Source organism: Triticum dicoccoides, chromosome 3A (genome assembly GCF_002162155.2).
Source record: "Triticum dicoccoides isolate Atlit2015 ecotype Zavitan chromosome 3A, WEW_v2.0, whole genome shotgun sequence".
In the NCBI taxonomy this organism is placed as follows: domain Eukaryota; kingdom Viridiplantae; phylum Streptophyta; class Magnoliopsida; order Poales; family Poaceae; genus Triticum; species Triticum dicoccoides.
The window spans coordinates 582,656,217-582,674,714 of NC_041384.1; the positions used below are offsets into that span (position 1 = coordinate 582,656,217).

At 46.1% G+C, this 18,498-nt stretch overlaps 1 pseudogene; it reads left to right on the top strand.

Annotated features, from left to right (window-relative positions):
- Nucleotides 1-18,498, top strand: part of LOC119272599 — a 98,201-nt pseudogene that overhangs the window by 77,340 nt on the left and 2,363 nt on the right.

The window sequence follows — 18,498 nt, forward strand, 5'->3', positions numbered from 1 at the left end:
CGGGCCAGTGCTTCTCTGAGTGTTGGTCCGACTGAGCTGCCTGCGGGGCCACCTCAGGGAAACTTGAGGTTTGGTTTTACTCGTAGCTAGTCTCATCTTAGTGTGCCCTGAGAACGAGATATGTGCAGCTCCTATCGGCATTTGTCGGCACATTCGGGCGGTGTTGCTGGTCTAGTTTTAACCTGTCGAAGTGTCTTGAAGAACCGAGGTACCGAGTCTGATCGGAATGTCTCGGGAGGAGGTCTATTCCTTCGTTGACCGTGAGAGCTTGTCATGGGCGAAGTTGGGACTCCCCTGCAAGGATTTGAACTTTCGAAAGTCGTGCCCGCGGTTATGGGCAGATGGGAATTTGTTAATGTCCGGTTGTAGATAACTTGAACCTTAACTTAATTAAAATGAATCAACTAAGTGGGTTACCGTGATGGCCTCTTCTCGGCGGAGTCCGGGAAGTGGACACGGTGTTGGAGTAATGTTTGCGCAGGTTGCTCTCTAGTTTCTCGCTCGCGCTTTGCCTCCTCTTCTCGCTCTCTTTTGCGAACAGGATAGCCACCTCATATGCTAGTCGCTTGCTACAGCTCCACTTATATTTACCCTGCCTTACCTATTAAGCTTAAATAGTCTTGATCGTGAGGGTGCGAGATTGATGAGTCCCTGTGGCTCACAGATTACTATTACACCAGATGCAGGGCCTGATGATTCCGCTCCAGGTGACGCGCTCGAGCTCAAGTGGGAGTTTAACGAGGACTCTCAATGATACTATGTTTCCTTTCCTGATGATCAGTAGTGGTGCCCAGTTGGGGGTGATCGGGACCGTGTCGCATGTTGGGTTATCTTCTATTTTGGCGCCGTAGTCGGGCCATGAGTGTTTGGATGATGTAATGTTATTTATGTACTGATTGACGTGGCGAGTGTAAGCCAACTATGTTATCTCCCTTTTATTATTTATATTACATGGGATGTTGTGAAGATTGCCTTACTTGCGACATATGCCTTCAATGCGATTATGCCTCTAAGTCGTGCCTCGACACGTGGGAGATATAGTCGCATCGAGGGTGTTACATAACCGACCGTCAGCTTCTCCCTCTTTGGTAAAGGACCAAAAAGTGTTATGTACTCCATCGGTCGAGAATATCGACGGTGTTTCCAATAACCAGGCAATCGGGCCATAAGGCTGTAACAGACAAAGCGCGCTCAGGGAACTTATGCTATATTACCGTGAAGTGTAAGAAGCATCTTCGAAGAAAATAGTACCCCCACCGATACCTTTCTTCGGTGCTCATTGTTATTATGAGACTTGTGCAATAGATTTTTTGTACTCATGAGTTCCATTGTGTGCCGACCATCATTGAATAACTATAAGAGCGCTAGCTTTCGGCTTCACCCAGTCTGAGGTCCAGCTCGGGCGACCCGATCGTGACAATCGCAGAGGTGCTCCCTTTACTCCCTAGCCGAATAATCGGGAACGTAGGGGTAAACACAGGAGCGAGGCAACCCAGCTTGCAAATTGCTTAAGTCAATGTGGTGCATATTGTGGCATAGTACATGAACAAGGAACGAAGCTGTACAAGTATAATCATATGCAAGTGGAAAAGCTTCATAAATGAAGCCCCCAAGTGAATTGGGTCCTTGAATTTGTGTGTCACAAACAAAGTTTGGACAAGGAAATTTTTTACAAGCAACTTTTTTCCAAAAAAGTATAATGCTTGGTCGAACCGAGCACAAGTTAGAAATTAAAGCTTTGAGCATGAAAGCGACTTAGCGGATTAATGTGTTCAGTATTGATGATGCGGTCCGAGCTTGATGCGGGGCAAGGTTCCATCCCGCAGGCCGGTCCCGAGGTGGCGGAGCGGAGAGCTCGACATGCCGAAGTGGTGACATAGCACGGTCAATACAGACTGGCAGAGTGACGCTGAAGTCCCCGGATCATTTTCCTGTGCACAAAAAATAGTGCAAACCGGAGATAAAAAAATGTTGCATAATAAATAATTTATGCAAAGTGAGGAATAGAAGAAATATGGCCTGGCGCCGAAGTCAATGTCGATGCAGGGCGCCGGCGTGATGTAGTAAAGGCGTGGCAAAGCCTGAATTCATAGGTCGGTCCGAGCTCTGGATGTGGCGTTCGCCAGACTATGTACGGAAACTGATCGAACCACCACGCGACCTCGTTAATGCGGCCACCATTTGATAGACCTGTGTACATATGACGGACGAACCAGAGTAATAATTCCTTGGGAAAAAATGAACCCAAACAAGCAAAAAATATTGGGGTTAATAGCACCTGGTTTATTTGTTGTAGCCATCCGAAGGAAGGTGATTCCAAAAATTAGGACTCGATCCACACACCCATTGCCTGATGGGCGATAAAACGATGACATGGCAATGCTGGCGAAGGTTGGCTCACCGAGGCAAAGCCCTCGGCCCAGCTAACGTGACGGAGCTGGTCGGCTAGTGACGCCGAAGTGTTCGGAGTAGGTTGATGAAGAGATGGCGAAGCCCCTGGTCCAGCCGAGATGTCGAAGCCTCGATGTCAGCCGATGAGTCGAAGTAGGTCGCCGTGATGGGCACCAGTTTGAAGAAGCAATAGTGCGGCCCTATCAATGCAGGTCGTGACGTGGTCGATGCCGGCTTGATGAAGCGACCGTGCGGCGATGCCGGTATGCCTGCTCCGTGTAATCCATGAGGCGACGATGTTGGTGATGACTTATCCTTCGCGATGCCGGACTCTTGTTCGGCTTGCTGAGATGATGATCCGAAGAAGTTGAGCTCGGTTCAACAAAGTGACACCGTGTCTAGCGTAGGTCGGCAGCCGTGAAGTAATATTGCTGGACTGGTTTGACACCAACATGATGTTGAAGATCATAATCAAAAGATCTTACAGTTAGTGGGATGTGTTCGGGAACAAAACACAATACCCCATACAAAACTTCCTTCAAAAGGGATGTCCGAAATCCTATTCATAAAAAAGATGAACTCGGGTCGGATTCGTTTTCACGCAGAAAACAGATCCGAAAAGTGATGCACTAATCGGAAGGTCCCCGGAGTTTGGACGATCGGATCGAGCCGAAATTTTGAGAGGTGGTAGATATAGGAATTCCGCAGCCGATCAACGGTTGGATCTTCCAAATGACGTCCGAGCTAGAAGCTGGACACCACGCCCTAAACTCATCCAAATTCCCGTCCAGATTTGATAGGGCTCCGGTATATCGTGGATTGCCAGAGATTCCTCCATCGGAACTCAACGAAATTTTCCAGGGTTGTTGTAGACTAAATTCCGCACAATTCCAGCAAAGCGATCGTCAAAGCGATACTCAAGGAGGTGGTGGATGCGAGTTCGTTGTTCAGAAAAATGACACGGTCGCTTGAGGGCAATGTTGACGTTGAGCCCCCGAGCTCCATAGATGATTCCTCCGTGATCTTGATAGAGATCGGAGTTGATGTTTGATGAAAGCCCTCGTCCGGACATGGTGATCCGAACACGGGGCGCAATTCTTGGTCGAACCAAGGTGACCAGTCGAGCTGGTGACGAAGATGCCAAAGCCGTAGTTGATCTGCAGGAGAGCCATCGATCCTTTTGTCGATCACACAGCGGAACTCTCAATGAAAGCACCAATGTCGGTGTCAAAACCGGCAGATCTCGGGTAGGGGGTCCCGAACTGTGCGTCAAGGCCGGATGGTAACAGGAGACAAGGGAACACGATGTTTACCTAGGTTCGGGCCCTCTCAATGGAGGTAATACCCTACTCCTGCTTGATTAATATTGATGATATGGGTAGTACAAGAGTAGATCTACCACGAGATCAAGGAGGCTAAACCCTAGAAGCTAGCCTATGGTATGATTGTTGTATATGGAGTTGTCTCTCTGTATCGACTAGCCTGGCCTCGGTTTATATAATGCACCGGAGGCCTAGGATAACAAGAGTCCTAGCCGAATACGCCGGTGGGGAGAAGTCCTTGTCTTGATCGCCAAGTCTTGTGGAATCTTCCTTGTATGCGGTAGCCGTCCGAACTGGCCCATGAGTATACGGCCACGGGGGTCCTCGGCCCAATCTAATAGATCGGGAGACGACATGGTGAGTACCCCCTAGTCCAGGACACCGTCACCTTCTATGAAGCAATGAGGACAATCCTCAGTTTATGGACCTAGTCCGCATAATTTCTACTATCATCTTTCAACTAAATTTTCTCTAGGAACATATCTAAACAGTAGAACTGAAGCGCGAGCTACGACATAATTTGCGAAGACCTTTTGACTATGTTCAGGATAATTAAGTTCATCTTATGAACTCCCACTCAGATAGACATCCCTCTAGTCATCTAAGTGATTACATGATCCGAGTCAACTAGGTCGTGTCCGATCATCACGTGAGACGGACTAGTCAACATCGGTGAACATCTTCATGTTGATCGTATCTTCTATACGACTCATGCTCGACCTTTCGGTCTTCCGTGTTCCGAGGCCATGTCTGTACATGCTAGGCTCGTCAAGTCAACCTAAGTGTTTTTGCTGTGTAAATCTGGCTTACACCCATTGTATTCGAACGTTAGAATCTATCACACCCGATCATCACGTGGTGCTTCGAAACAACGAACCTTCGCAACGGTGCATAGTTAGGGGGAACACCTTTCTTGAAATTTTAGTGAGGGATCATCTTATTTAAGCTACCGTCGTTCTAAGCAAATAAGATGTAAAACATGATAAACATCACATGCAATCAAATAGTGACATGATATGGCCAATATCATTTTGCTCCTCTCGATCTCCATCTTCGGGGCTCCATGATCATCGTTGTCACCGGCATGACACCATGATCTCCATCATCATGATCTCAATCATCGTGTCTTCTTGAAGTTGTCTCATCATCTATTACTTCTACTACTATGGCTAACGCTTTAGCAATAAAGTAAAGTAATTACATGACGTTTATGTTGGCATGCAGGTCATAAATAAATTAAGACAACTCTTATGGCTCCTGCCAGTTGTCATACTCATGGACATGCAAATCGTGATTCCTATTACAAGAACATGATCATCTCATACATCACATATATCATTCATCACATCCTTTGGCCATATCACATCACAAAACACTTGCTGCAAAAACAAGTTAGACGTCCTCTAATTGTTGTTGCAAGTTTTTTACATGGCTGCTATAGGTTTCTAGCAAGAACGTTTCTTACCTACGCCAAAACCACAACGTGAATTGCCAATTTCTATTTACCCTTCATAAGGACCCTGTTCATCGAATCCGATCCGACTAAAGTAGGAGAGACAGACACCCGCCAGCCACCTTATGCAACTAGTGCATGTCAGTCGGTGGAACCGGTCTCACGTAAGCGTACGTGTAAGGTTGGTCCGGGCCGCTTCATCCCACGATGCCGCCGAATCAAGATAAGACTAGTAACGGCAAGATAATTTACAATATCGACGCCCACAACTACTTTGTGTTCTACTCGTGCATAGTAACTACGCATAGACCTAGCTCATGATGCCACTGTTGGGGAACGTAGCAGAAATTCAAAATTTTCTACGCATCACCAAGATCAATCTATGGAGTAATCTAGCAATGAGGGGAAGGAGAGTGCATCTACATACCCCTGTAGATCGCTAAGCGGAAGCGTTCAAGTGAACGGGGTTGATGGAGTCGTACTCGTCATGATCCGAATCACCGATGATCCTAGTGCCGAACGGACGGCACCTCCGCGTTCAACACACGTACAGCCCGGTGACGTCTCCCATGCCTTGATCCAGCAAGGAGAGAGGGAGAGGTTGAGGAAGACTCCATCCAGCAGCAGCACAATGGTGTGGTGGTGGTGGAGGAGCGTGGTGATCCAGCAGGGCTTCGCCAAGCACCGCGAGATATGAGGAGAAAGAGAGGTAGGGCTGCGCCAGGGAGAGGTCAAGAACGCATGTGTTGGCAGCCCCAAAGACCTCAACTATATATAGGGGAGAGGGAGGGGGCTGCGCCCCCACCTAGGGTTCCACCCTAGGGGCGGCGGCCAGCCGAGATCCCATCTAGTGGGGCGGCCAAGGGGGGAGAGGGGAAACTTGCCCCCCAAGCTAGGTGGGGCGCCCCCTCCCCAAACCCTAGGCGCCTTGGGCCCTTGTGGGGCGGGCACCAGCCCACCTGGGGCTGGTCCCCTCCCACACTTGGCCCATGCAGCCCTCCGGGGCCGGTGGCCCCACTTGGTGGAGCCCCGGGACCCTCCTGGTGGTCCCGGTACGTTACCGATAAAACCCGAAACTTTTCCGGTGACCAAAACAGGACTTCCCATATATTAATCTTTACCTCCGGACCATTTCGGAACTCCTCGTGACGTCTGGGATCTCATCCGGGATTCCGAACAACATTCGGTAAGCATGTATATCTATTCCCTATAACCCTAGCGTCATCGAACCTTAAGTGTGTAGACCCTACGGGTTCGGGAGTCATGTAGACATGGCCAAAATAACTCTCCGGCCAATAACCAACAGCGGGATATGGATACCCATGTTGTCTCCCACATGTTCCACGATGATCTCATCGGATGAACCATGATGTCGAGGATTCAATCAATCACGTATACAATTCCCTTTGTCTATCGGTACGATACTTGCCCGAGATTCGATCATCGGTATCCCGATACCTTGTTCAATCTCGTTACCAGCAAGTCTCTTTACTCGTTCCGTAACACATCATCCCGTGATCAACTCCTTGGTCACATTGTGCACATTATGATGATGTCCTACCGAGTGGGCCCAGAGATACCTTTCGTTTACACGGAGTGACAAATCCCAGTTTCGATTCGTGCCAACCCAACAAACACTTTCGGAGATACCTGTAGTGTACCTTTATAGCCACCCAGTTACGTTGTGACGTTTGGCACACCCAAAGTATTCCTATGGTATCCGGGAGTTTCACAATCTCATGGTCTAAGGAAATGATACTTGACATTAGAAAAGCTTTAGCATACGAACTACACGATCTTTGTGCTAGGCTTAGGGTTGGGTCTTGTCCATCACATCATTCTCCTAATGATGTGATCCCGTTATCAACGACATCCAATGTACATGGTCAGGAAACAGTAACCATCTATTAATCAACGAGCTAGTCAACTAGAGGCTTACTAGGGACATGGTGTTGTCTATGTATCCACACATGTATCGGAGTTTCCTATCAATACAACTCTAGCATGGATAATAAACGATTATCATGAACAAGGAAATATAATAATAACCAATTTATTATTGCCTTAGGGAATATTTCCAACAAGTTTCATCAGCACCATGGCGTGGTGACGGTGATGATGATGTTACCGACGCAGGGCTTCGCCTAAGCACCATTATGATATGATCGAGGTGGATTATGGTGGAGGGGCATCGCACACGGCTGGGAGAGATCAATAACTCAACTTGTGTGTCTATGGGGTGCCCCTGGCCACGTATATAAAGGAGCGGAGGAGGGGGAGAGGGCCGGCCCCTATGATGCGCCCTGGAGGAGTCCTACTCCCACTGGGAGTAGGATTCCTCCCCTTCCAAGTAGTAGGAGTAGGAGACAAGGAAGGGGAAGAGGGAAGAGAAGGAAGGCGGGGGCGCCGCCCCTCCCCCTAGTCCAATTCGGACTAGTCATTGGGGGGCTGCCTCTCTCTCTCCCCTAAAGCCCAATAAGGCCCATATACTTCTTCCCCCGTATTCCTGTAACTCCCCGGTACTCCGAAAAATACCCGAACCACTCGGAACCTTTCCGATGTCCGAATATAGTCATCCAATATATTGATATTTATGTCTCGACCATTTCGAGACTCCTCGTCATGTCCCCGATCTCATCCGGGACTCCGAACTACCTTCGGTACATCAACACACATAAACTCATAATACAAATCGTCACCGAACGTTAAGCGTGCGGACCCTACGGGTTCGAGAACTATGTAGACATGACCGAGACACGTCTCCGGTCAATAACCAATAGCGGAACCTGGATGCTCATATTGGATCCTACATATTCTACGAAGATCTTTATCGGTCAAACCGCATAACAACATACGTTGTTCCCTTTGTCATCGGTATGTTACTTGCTCGAGATTCGATTGTCGGTATCTCAATACCTAGTTCAATCTCGTTACCGGCAAGTCTATTTACTTGTTCCGTAATACATCATTCCATAACTAACTCATTAGTTACAATGCTTGCAAGGCTTATAGTGATGTGTATTACCGAGTGGGCCCAGAGATACCTCTCTGACGATCGGAGTGACAAATCCTAATCTCGAAATACTCCAACTCAACAAGTACCTTCGGAGACACCTGTAGATCACATTTATAATCACCCGGTTACATTGTGACGTTTGGTAGCACACAAAGTGTTCCTCCGGTAAACGGGAGTTGCATAATCTCATAGTCATAGGAACATGTACAAGTCATGAAGAAAGCAATAGCAACATACTAAACGATCAAGTGCTAAGCTAACGGAACGGGTCAAGTCAATCACATCATTCTCCTAATGATGTGATCCTGTTAATCAAATGACAACTCATGTATATGGTTAGGAAACTTAACCATCTTTGATTAACGAGCTAGTCAAGTAGAGGCATACTAGTGACACTATATTTGTCTATGTATTCACACATGTATTATGTTTTCGGTTAATACAATTCTAGCATGAATAATAAACATTTATCATGAAATAAGGAAATAAATAATAACTTTATTATTGCCTCTTGGGCATATTTCCTTCAGGTTTCACTAGTGGCTTCTCTCGAGAAAGATAGCAAACGGTAGGTAAACAAATTACCGTTGGGCAATTGATAGAACCTCCAATAATTATGACGATATCCAGGCAATGATCATTACATAGGCATCACGTCCAAGATTAGTAGACCGACTCCTGCCTGCATCTACTACTATTACTCCACACATCGACCGCTATCCAACATGCATCTAGTGTATTGAGTTCATGGAAAACAGAGTAATGCAATAAGAACGATGACATGATGTAGACAAGATCCGTTTATCTATTGCGTAGATATAGATCCCATCTTTTTATCTTTAGTAGCAACGATACATATGTGTTGGTTCCCTTTCTGTCACTGGGATCAAGCACCGTAAGATCAAACCCACTACCGGGCACCTATTCCCATTGCAAGATAAATAGATCAAGTTGTCCAAACAAAACCCAAATATCGGAGAAGAAATACGAGGCTATAAGAGATCATGCATATAAGAGATCAAATAAACTCAAATAACTTTCATGGATATAAAAAGATATGACTGATCATAAACTCAAAGTTCATCAGATCCCAACAAACACACCACAAAAAGAGTTACATCATATGGATCTCTAAGAGACCATTGTATTGAGAGAGAGAGAGAGAGAGATGAAGCCATCTAGCTACTAACTACGGACCCGAAGGTCTACAAAGAACTACTCATGCATCATCGGAGAGGCACCAATGGAGGTGGTGAACCCCATCCGAGAAGGTGCCTAGATTGGATCTGGTGGTTTTGGACTCTGCGGCGGCTGGATGAATATTTCGTCGACTCCCCTAGGGTTTTTGGAATATTTGGGTATTCATAAAGCAAAGAGGCGGTCCGGGGGGCACCCGAGGTGGGCACAACCCACCAGGGCGCGCCTGGGCCTCCTGGCGTGCCCTGGTGGGTTGTCCCCTCCTCGGGACTCCCCCCAGGTGCAACCCGGCTCAACTTGTTCCTTTTGGTCCATAAAAAATTTCCGTAAAGTTTCGTGGCATTTGGACTCCATTTGATATTGATTTTCTGTGATGTAAAAAACGCGGGAAAAATAGGAACTGGCACTTGGCACTATGTCAATAGGTTAGTACCAAAAAATGATATAAAATGACTATAAAATGATTATAAAACATCCAAGATTGATAAAATAATAGCATGGAACAATCAAAAATTACAGATACGTTGGAGACGTATCAAAAGGTAATAGGCGTCGGATCACATAGATCAATCTTTTCAGTGATACTCAATCAATTTGGCTCTGGTTGGGTTTTTCCTCACTTGGGTTCCCTCAAAGTCGTCGGAGAAAGGGTTACTCTCAAATGACAAGTGTAAAGGTCTCTCTAGAGTAGCCAACCGACAAGTGGTTGTAGGGAGCGGCTATTTATAGCTAGGGGCAACCCGATATGAAATGTCATTAATGCCCCTTCAGACATGACCATTGTCGGCATGAGGTTCCACTCGACAGACAGAAAATTGAACTCTCAATTTCATTGGGGCCCTCAATTTCCTCATGATAGGTAGATCGCACTAGCGAAATCCTAACACCTCAGCATGACCAAATTCGTCAGCAACCAGACGAACTTCGTCACTCTCGCTAGCAAAGTCGTCAAATGTTCCGGAAGTTTCCAAAGCCTTCACTTGAAGCGGCTTGGGTATGTATAGATTTGAGCATCACTTTGGAAATGTGAAGTATGTTTCACCTAGACCCACTTTGACAATGTGGTTTTTCGTATGACTCAAATAAGAAGAAAGAAACTACGAAAACAAAAGTCTTCAAGCTTCAAATTCTTTACATCAATTTCTTCAAAGGCCGTACCAATTTCTTCACTTGAAGAAAATATATTCTTACATGTCGTCTTTCCGTCGGTTAAACCAAATCTTCAGGGACTACAACTCATGAGTACACTCACAAACACATTAGTCCCTCAACTTATTTGTCTTCAATACTCCAAAACCACTGAGGGGTACTTGATGCACTTAAAGTTAGCCTAACACATACACAAGTGTAAGGGTGCGTGTTCGATTCCCGTAAGAGGCGTACTTTTCCGGTATTATTTTGCCCTACGGAATAGAACTTGCGCCCGTGTCGCATTCGTGGGCCGGCCCACGAGGGACTGTTGTGAGCCCCACTTCTCATTCACAACGTTGAAGACGCTGCATAGGAGCACCCGAGTACCGCGGACAGGGAAACGCGCACCCCACGCCCACTGTGCACCCTTTTGGGCCGCCCCATGTGCGGAGCTGGAAACCCACTTTTTTATTTCACTTTTCTCTTTTATTTTTTGTTTTTACAGTAAGTCGGGAATTCAAAGAAGTTCTAAATCAATAAATAATTTCAAAATTTTAAAAATGTTCAAGAAACCATAAAATGATCATGAATTTTGGAAAATAAATATCCATTGTTTTGAAAAAATGTTTTAGAAATCATAAATTGTTCACAATTTTGAAAAACTATTTTAATATTCAAAATATGTTCATGATTTTGAAAAATGTTTGTTTATTCCGAAATGTTCATGAAATGGAACAAAATTTCATCAATTCAAAAAATGTTGATGAATTTTTGAAAAGTGTTCACAAAAAACAAAAACATTTTCATTAATTTCCAAAATTGTTCCCAGAAAATCAAAAAAATAATTCATCGGTTCATAAAATGTTTGCTTATTAAAAAAGTGTTCATAATTTCGAAGAATGTTCATCATTTCAGAAAATGTTCGTGAATCTGAAAAGTTGTTCCCAATTTCATAAAATGTCATAGATTAAAAAAATCCCAAGTCTAAAAAATGTCCAAAATTTCAAAATATGTTTGACAATTTGAATTCAAAAACTATTCAAGTTAAAAAATGGCGAATTTCGAAAAAATGGTCACGAAATTTTAAAAATTCTTGATTTGAAAAATGTTCACTAAAAAGAAAAAAGGAAAGTAAAAAGGAAAAATAATAAAAGGAAAACAATAAGTAACGTAAAAGAAAAACTATTCATGCATGTTGTAGCAACCCACACTTTTGCTTAGGCCAACTAGTATCACAGAGTTAGCCAGACCAAACCTGCATGCCAATTTTTCATTTGCTGGCTGCTTCACACTTCACAGCAAAAGGAAAAAAGAACTAGCTACAAGTTTCGAGTCGTGCGAGCGTACGTGCGTGAGGGCGACCCTGCAGTGTTCTTGCCTATAATTGACCATTCAACGTACTGACATCGCAGCTGTTCAACATAGCCAGCTCGTCTAAATCCAATTATGATCGACCCGTCTTACTTTTCGCAGTGCTAGCTAGCTGTGTTGAAACCGGTTGCGTACGCGCGCAGCAGTGTGCCGGATACGTGAAGGGAGACGGGAAACTCGCGGGCAGCCGGGCCACCGGACACGATGGAAATAAACGACCGATGACGCGCGCGGCGCCCGGGTCGCCGTCGGAGGAATTATTGGCGTGCATGGTGCATGCAAAAAGTGACCACGGAGCGTCTCACAGCACAGCAAAGCAGCATGCATGCATGCATGCATGTATGGCTGCTCTGCTCTGCTTGCGTACCCAAAAATCGACGGTGGCTAGCGTGTATCAGCAGCAGCTGGGAGGTCACCTTCCTTTGGCCGCCGAATGCCGGTACATTGCCAGCGCCTTTATGTACACGGATTTAGACCAATTTATTCCTCGCCAAAAATAAATAGATAGATAAATAGACCGATTACTTTAGTGTGATTGTGCACACATCTGACTCTAGCAACAAAATGATATACCATGCATATTGTGTTCAGCTCTGTGAAAGTACCATTTCTTCCTCGCAAAAAAAAAGAAAAAGAAAATACATTTCTTTTAGAGAAACGGTGAGAGTACAATAATTCATCCATGTGGCATTTATGTGCCGGTGGGTTGTCCATTCCGATCCACTTCGTTTTACACATTTATGTGTCATGGGGGCGGCTGGACTATCAGCTCGATAAGCGCGCTGTGCTTGAGCAAAGCACCTCGAGCTCTCGAAGAGTGGTCTCGACTCTTGAGAGGTTGTGTGCCTCTCCGATGAGTAGGCTGTCATGAGCCATGATGACCACACCAACGGAGGTTTTTCGATCGGATTTAGGATGGTTTGCTATTGTTGGCGTAAATAGGTTTACCATGTTGCTTCATGTGTGTTGTCACTCGGTGGTAAGTTGGTCGTGGATGAGCCCCCTTCCCCAAGTTCATCGAAAGAGGGGGGGGGGGATGCCTTTCCTAAAGAGGCTTGATGTCGGTGATGATGACACTCTGTTTTTCTTGTCCTTGGAGGCATCATCGAATAGTTAATCTCCTACTCCATTGGACCATGCATGGATGCTCGAATTTTGTGGAGGCCGCAATGCGTGCCGTAGTGGGTTGACCCCACCCCTTGGGGCTTGGTGGAGTGATGGTGAGTTCACAAAGATTTTTTTCAATAGGGTTTGGTGTCGACGACGATGCACCCAATCGATGCTATTCCCTTTCATGGAGGTGTTTGTGAGAGCTTCTTTCACACCCTTTCATTTGGCTCAGTGCTCTTAAGGTTAAAGCTTAGGGTTGGATGACGGCACCTGCCGGTGGTTGTGTTTGACTTTGGAGGCTGGTTTTATTTCGTGGAAAAGGAGGATCATAGAGGCGTCTAGATGGAGCGCCAGTGTTGTGCTTTGCATGCGCATCATCGTTGGATAGTGCTCTAGTCCTAGGTTAGCTAGGTGGCTTTGCCATTGTCGGAATTTTAGCATGCTTGTCTAAATCTACTTCGACCTACCGTTTCTCGTAATTCAGGCAAATTCATTCTTCTTATTGAAGTACAAGAACACTTTGCCCTCAGACAAGGTTGTTCAAACAATAAAGGGGAATTTTATTTCATAGAACTTACATATTCTTCTCTTAGTCATGGTGTCATGGCGCGGGCAACGAAAGGAGTTGTACAATTAACCTTGAGTTTGATGCACATGCTAAAACCTCAGCTTGAGGAGCAAAAACCGGACACTACAAATTTATTCAAAACGACAAAGCCGGCTGGCAACTAGCCAGTACACTACATCGGCCTAATTAGGGTTCGATTATTAGAAACCTTGTGCACATAAATAGACAATCGCTCCTCCGTGCATGGGCATGGACAGCAAGGAAAAGGCGCAATGCATATGTACGTACACCCTTAAGTGTCTCCCAAACAAACCAAGGCCATGATTATTCCCTCTGCTCTGCTAGTTATACTATGCAAGCTCACGACGGATGCGTGTCTCGCTACTTGGGGCATGTCTCGTTCGAACTGGCTATGATGAGATACGCGCGTTTTCCCCTTGCGATTTGAGGACACTCACAATGATGGTGCATGCACGTGTACGTCTCTATGATTATCTTCCTGAATTAGCTTCAAATTCGGTGGCAAATGAAGCGCTGCCGACCATATATAGTACTTCTACAAAGTTACGGCAGACAAGCACAGCTAAACGATGGACCTGGCTAGCTAGTAGTAGGCCTAGAGCTAGCTTATGTTTCTTCCACGGTTAGATCTTGAATCTCTAGTTCTACGAAATTTCTACGCGACGTTCCATCGACTATTTGGCGATTTTCCGCTGCCACGCATGATTATGGATTGTGCCCTACGCAATTTCTTCATTAAGTTTCATGTGTATAATCGTTCGGTGGCCAGAGTTTGGCTTGCTACTGCTGACCTAATCTCTTCCACCAGTGGTATTTGAGTCTGTGTGTCATGTTGGTGTTAACTTGTAGGGATGCAAGCAGTGGTCTATATGATTCAGAGAATTTTAGTTTGTAGCAAAATAATAAGGACGAGTTGTTTCATTCATGTTAAATTTTCCTGAAGATTAATCTATAGGAAATTCTTTGGTCACTCCAACCTTCAAGGACCCTATGTCTAAGATGGCATGCCACTTCAATTATGCTTTTTTGGGTATTTACGAGCCTTACACTTGCCAATGAATCGTTCCTTCCTCCATAAAAAAGACTAAGGCCTCTTTTGGTTCATAGGATAGGATTATCATAGGAATAGGAATCTTGTAGGAAATGAGATGACATATATCTCAAATTCTATGAGTAGGACTAGAAAACAAGATGTCATTTGGTTGACACCAAAGAAATTTTTCCATTGAGTCTAGGCTCTTTTTTATTTTCCTATGAAATGTGGAGGATAGGAACCAATCCTATGTAGGAATAGGAATCCATTCCTATAAATCAAAGGGCTCTAAAGGAAAAAATCCTATAAGAATCCTATCCTCTAGAATTCCTATGAAATTCCTTTGGGAGGCCTAAGATGTGAATTCAAAAAAAAAAAGACTAAGATGTGGCGACCCTTCCTTTTTTTCATGACGCATGCATGCATGCATGCACTTGCTAGTATTTCTTGCAGAGTTTCTCCGCCAGCATGCATGAAAATGTGCTCAGCCGTAGATATTGCTGCACGCATGATGTATTGCCACACACAAGAGTTGGAGAACTCGAGTCTAGCTGCATGATGCATGCAACCAATCCCCTTGTCACGCACATCCATTATTATCCGCGCGCGTATGTACACGGTCCGACGTCTATCGATCTCACGGCCACTTGCCACATGAACGAATGGCCGGGCAGGCCGCGTACGTCGCTGGCTCGCTCGACCAAAGGCCGGCGGCGGCGCCCCCGCGTGAGCTCACGGGTCGTCAGGGCGCGCAAGCAAACGACCGACCGGCGCGCGCGCGCGGCGCCCGCACTCTTTTCCCCCGGATCAGATCACCCCTCGCGCACGTACGTAAGGATAGCAACGACCCGGGGCATCAGCCTCTTCCTCCGGAAGATAGACAACGCACCCACGTACGCACTTCACAGTTCACACGCAGGCGATCGAGCAAGGTGGTAGTACCTCTTCCTCCTCAAGGTCGATCTATGCGCGCATACGAGTTGTACGCTGCGAGTTGAACAGGATCTGGGTCGTGTGGCTGCAACGCGCGCAGTGTTCCCGGGCGAGCTTTGAATTGATCCGTGACTGACTCAGGCTGCCGTCCGGTACATGCCGGGCGTGCTGCAAGATCGCGTCTATGTTCCTGGTCATGAGTCATGGGTCAACAACTGCGTCGGACTCACGAGCGCGCAGCGTGCTGCAGCGACGCATGCCAGCGGTCGCTAGACACGCATGACTCCCGATCAAAGGCTGCGAGTATTGATTTTCCTTTTCGTTTACTTTCCTGCATGCATATCCAGCTTAATTCACTGTCTGATTGATCAATGCAAAATGCAAGACGTATACCGCTGCCTGCCTCGAACTCCGACCGACGTATTGCAGTCCCCCTGGATGAATTCCTAGCTACATGCCTAAGCTAGCTCAATTCATCGTCCGACTGATCAATGCAAAATGCAAGCCGGATACCCCGAACTCTGACCGACCTGCCTTCCCTTCTACAGCAAGCTACCTGTATGAGAAACTGAGCAGCAGTTCTGCACATTGAATTTGACCACGACCAAGCTCGCACTTAGCACGTCGGAATTCTAAACATGTACGCAAGATGTAGTCCAACTGTTGAAGAATCACCGGAGGCGGAAAGAATCTGCAGGTACGTAACGTGGTCATGCTCATGCATCGATCGACCGGGGGTCAGCAGATTAACTACCGCCCCGGCCGGCTACGCGTGAAACTGGTCCCGGGCGGAGGAGCGGTGCATGTCTTTCTCTTTCACACACAGTAGTACTAGTAGCTACCTAGCCCAGCGTGCGTAGGTCCGACTCCGGCGTGCACACACACGAATCCTTGACCAGCATCGCATCGGTCGATCAGGCAGACCGCCACATGGAAGGTCGGGTAAAGGGCAGGCCGCCACCCATGTCACGGCGTACCACAGCCCAACAACTCTCGCCGGCGTAAGAACATCCATCCTCCTGCATGCATGCGCTCAAACGGCTGCGGGAGCAAGAGCTCCCATCCCTCCAAGCGATGCACATAATCCCACCCGCTAATCAGCCCACCCAATATTATTCGGACCGAAGCAGCGAAGGTTGTGCACGCTACTCCCTCCGTTCCAAATTACTCGTCGTGATTTTAGTTACTTCCTCCGTTCAGAAATACTTGTCTTAGAAATGGTTGTATCTTCCCCTATCTTTCCCTACTAATAAAGCGCCTATTGCTTCTGGTCGTACGTCGTCTGTAATTTTGCAAAAAAGCACTTCTGTTTTTGACAATTCAACCCGCGGTCCCTGTTTAAGTGGATCTGGGAAAACGCTTCAATTTTGCACAAAACACCCTGTTTTTTGCGATATTCAACCCACTGTCCGAACAGATTTGTGTAAAGAAAAAGAAAACGCGACCGCATGAGGAGCACGGGCTCGCCTCCTCTCCCTCATCGCCGCCGCCGCCGCCACCACCAACGCCGTCCGTTTCCGGCGACCTCCGGCGCCGCGCAGCACGCCCCCGAACTCCCCACGGTCCGCGCCTCCCTCCCCTCCGTCCATATTCTCCGCTCCCATCCTCTACCGCCCGCTCACAACCCCAACCCCCGTGGCTAGGGTTTCGGGCAGGGCTTCGCCGGAGCCACGAGCGCGATGACGGCGGTGGTGACTCGGAGCCACGAGCGTGACGGAGGCTGGGAAAGGACTGCAACACTACTGCTCACGATGACAGGATTGTGTGTGCGCTGCCCCAAGGCCGGAGCCCACCGAGTCGTGCAATCACCCCTGCTGCTTCCTCCAGTCGTCCCTCCTCCATAGCTGCATCTTGGTGAGATCCCTTCCACCCAAGCCTTCCCTCTTTCTTTCTTTTTAAAACTGATTCCCAATTCCTTGATCAAACCATGCTCCTCTGCTCCTGTAGGTCTTTCTTAGCTACCAGTACAATGCAAATTGCTTTCTCTATTCAAGTGATTTGGTTGTCTATGTATTACCTGAAGTCCAAGGGAACCAACTTACATGGCTTATTGGATGGAGATCAGTAGATGTTTTCCTGATCTGTTCACTTCTTTTTAATAGGTCCTGTCAGATTACAAGCATGGGCTTTGTGCAATTGGCAGAAATCTGTTTGTAATCAATCAAAGACAATGAGAACATTTACTGAAATCTTTGTATGTGTTGATCCTATGAATTGCTTTGATTGGAAGTCCAACGACGATCTCATCTTATAAGGAACTCACTTTTCAAACATATGCATTGGTAGTTTTTATCTCTTTGCTTTTGCCTTCTGAACATACTGGATTCACTCTGTAGGAGATGGCACGGTGTTGCAAACAACTCATTATAGTAGTTAGCAAATGCAAATCATTGTATATTGTTAGTTATGTGTCTTTTCATATGAAATACTATTATTTTGGGGAAAGGCATATGGTTGAGTTTTAATAAAACTCCTCAGATTTTGTATAGTGAGATTGTCTTCAGCAAACAAGATCTGTATTATTATTGGGGTTCTTTTATTTTTGTTCTAGGTGTTATTGGAGCGTTTTTTTTTCATGGTTGGAAACAAGATGTTCCTGATGTTGGAGCTCACAGAGAAGGGTATTATGATAGTCTACTTACTTCTGAAGGTGCATTAGAAGATAGTGGATGTCCAGATTCTTTGGCTTCAGAAAGGTGGTGATAAAAATCCTGAAGTATTTTTAGCATTTTCCTCTTAAAATAGAGGGCAAATAAAGAAGGTACACAGTCGTGTCCATTGTCATGGAAAATTATTATCCTTTTTGTTATCCTGAGTAGTTGTTGTTGGATGTTATTTGTCTCTTTGAAAAACATCTGATGTAAATTTGTTGTACTCCAACTCACAAACCCTACTACTAGACCCAAAACCTACTACTAAATGGATCCAAAAAAATTGCATGTTATTGTAGAA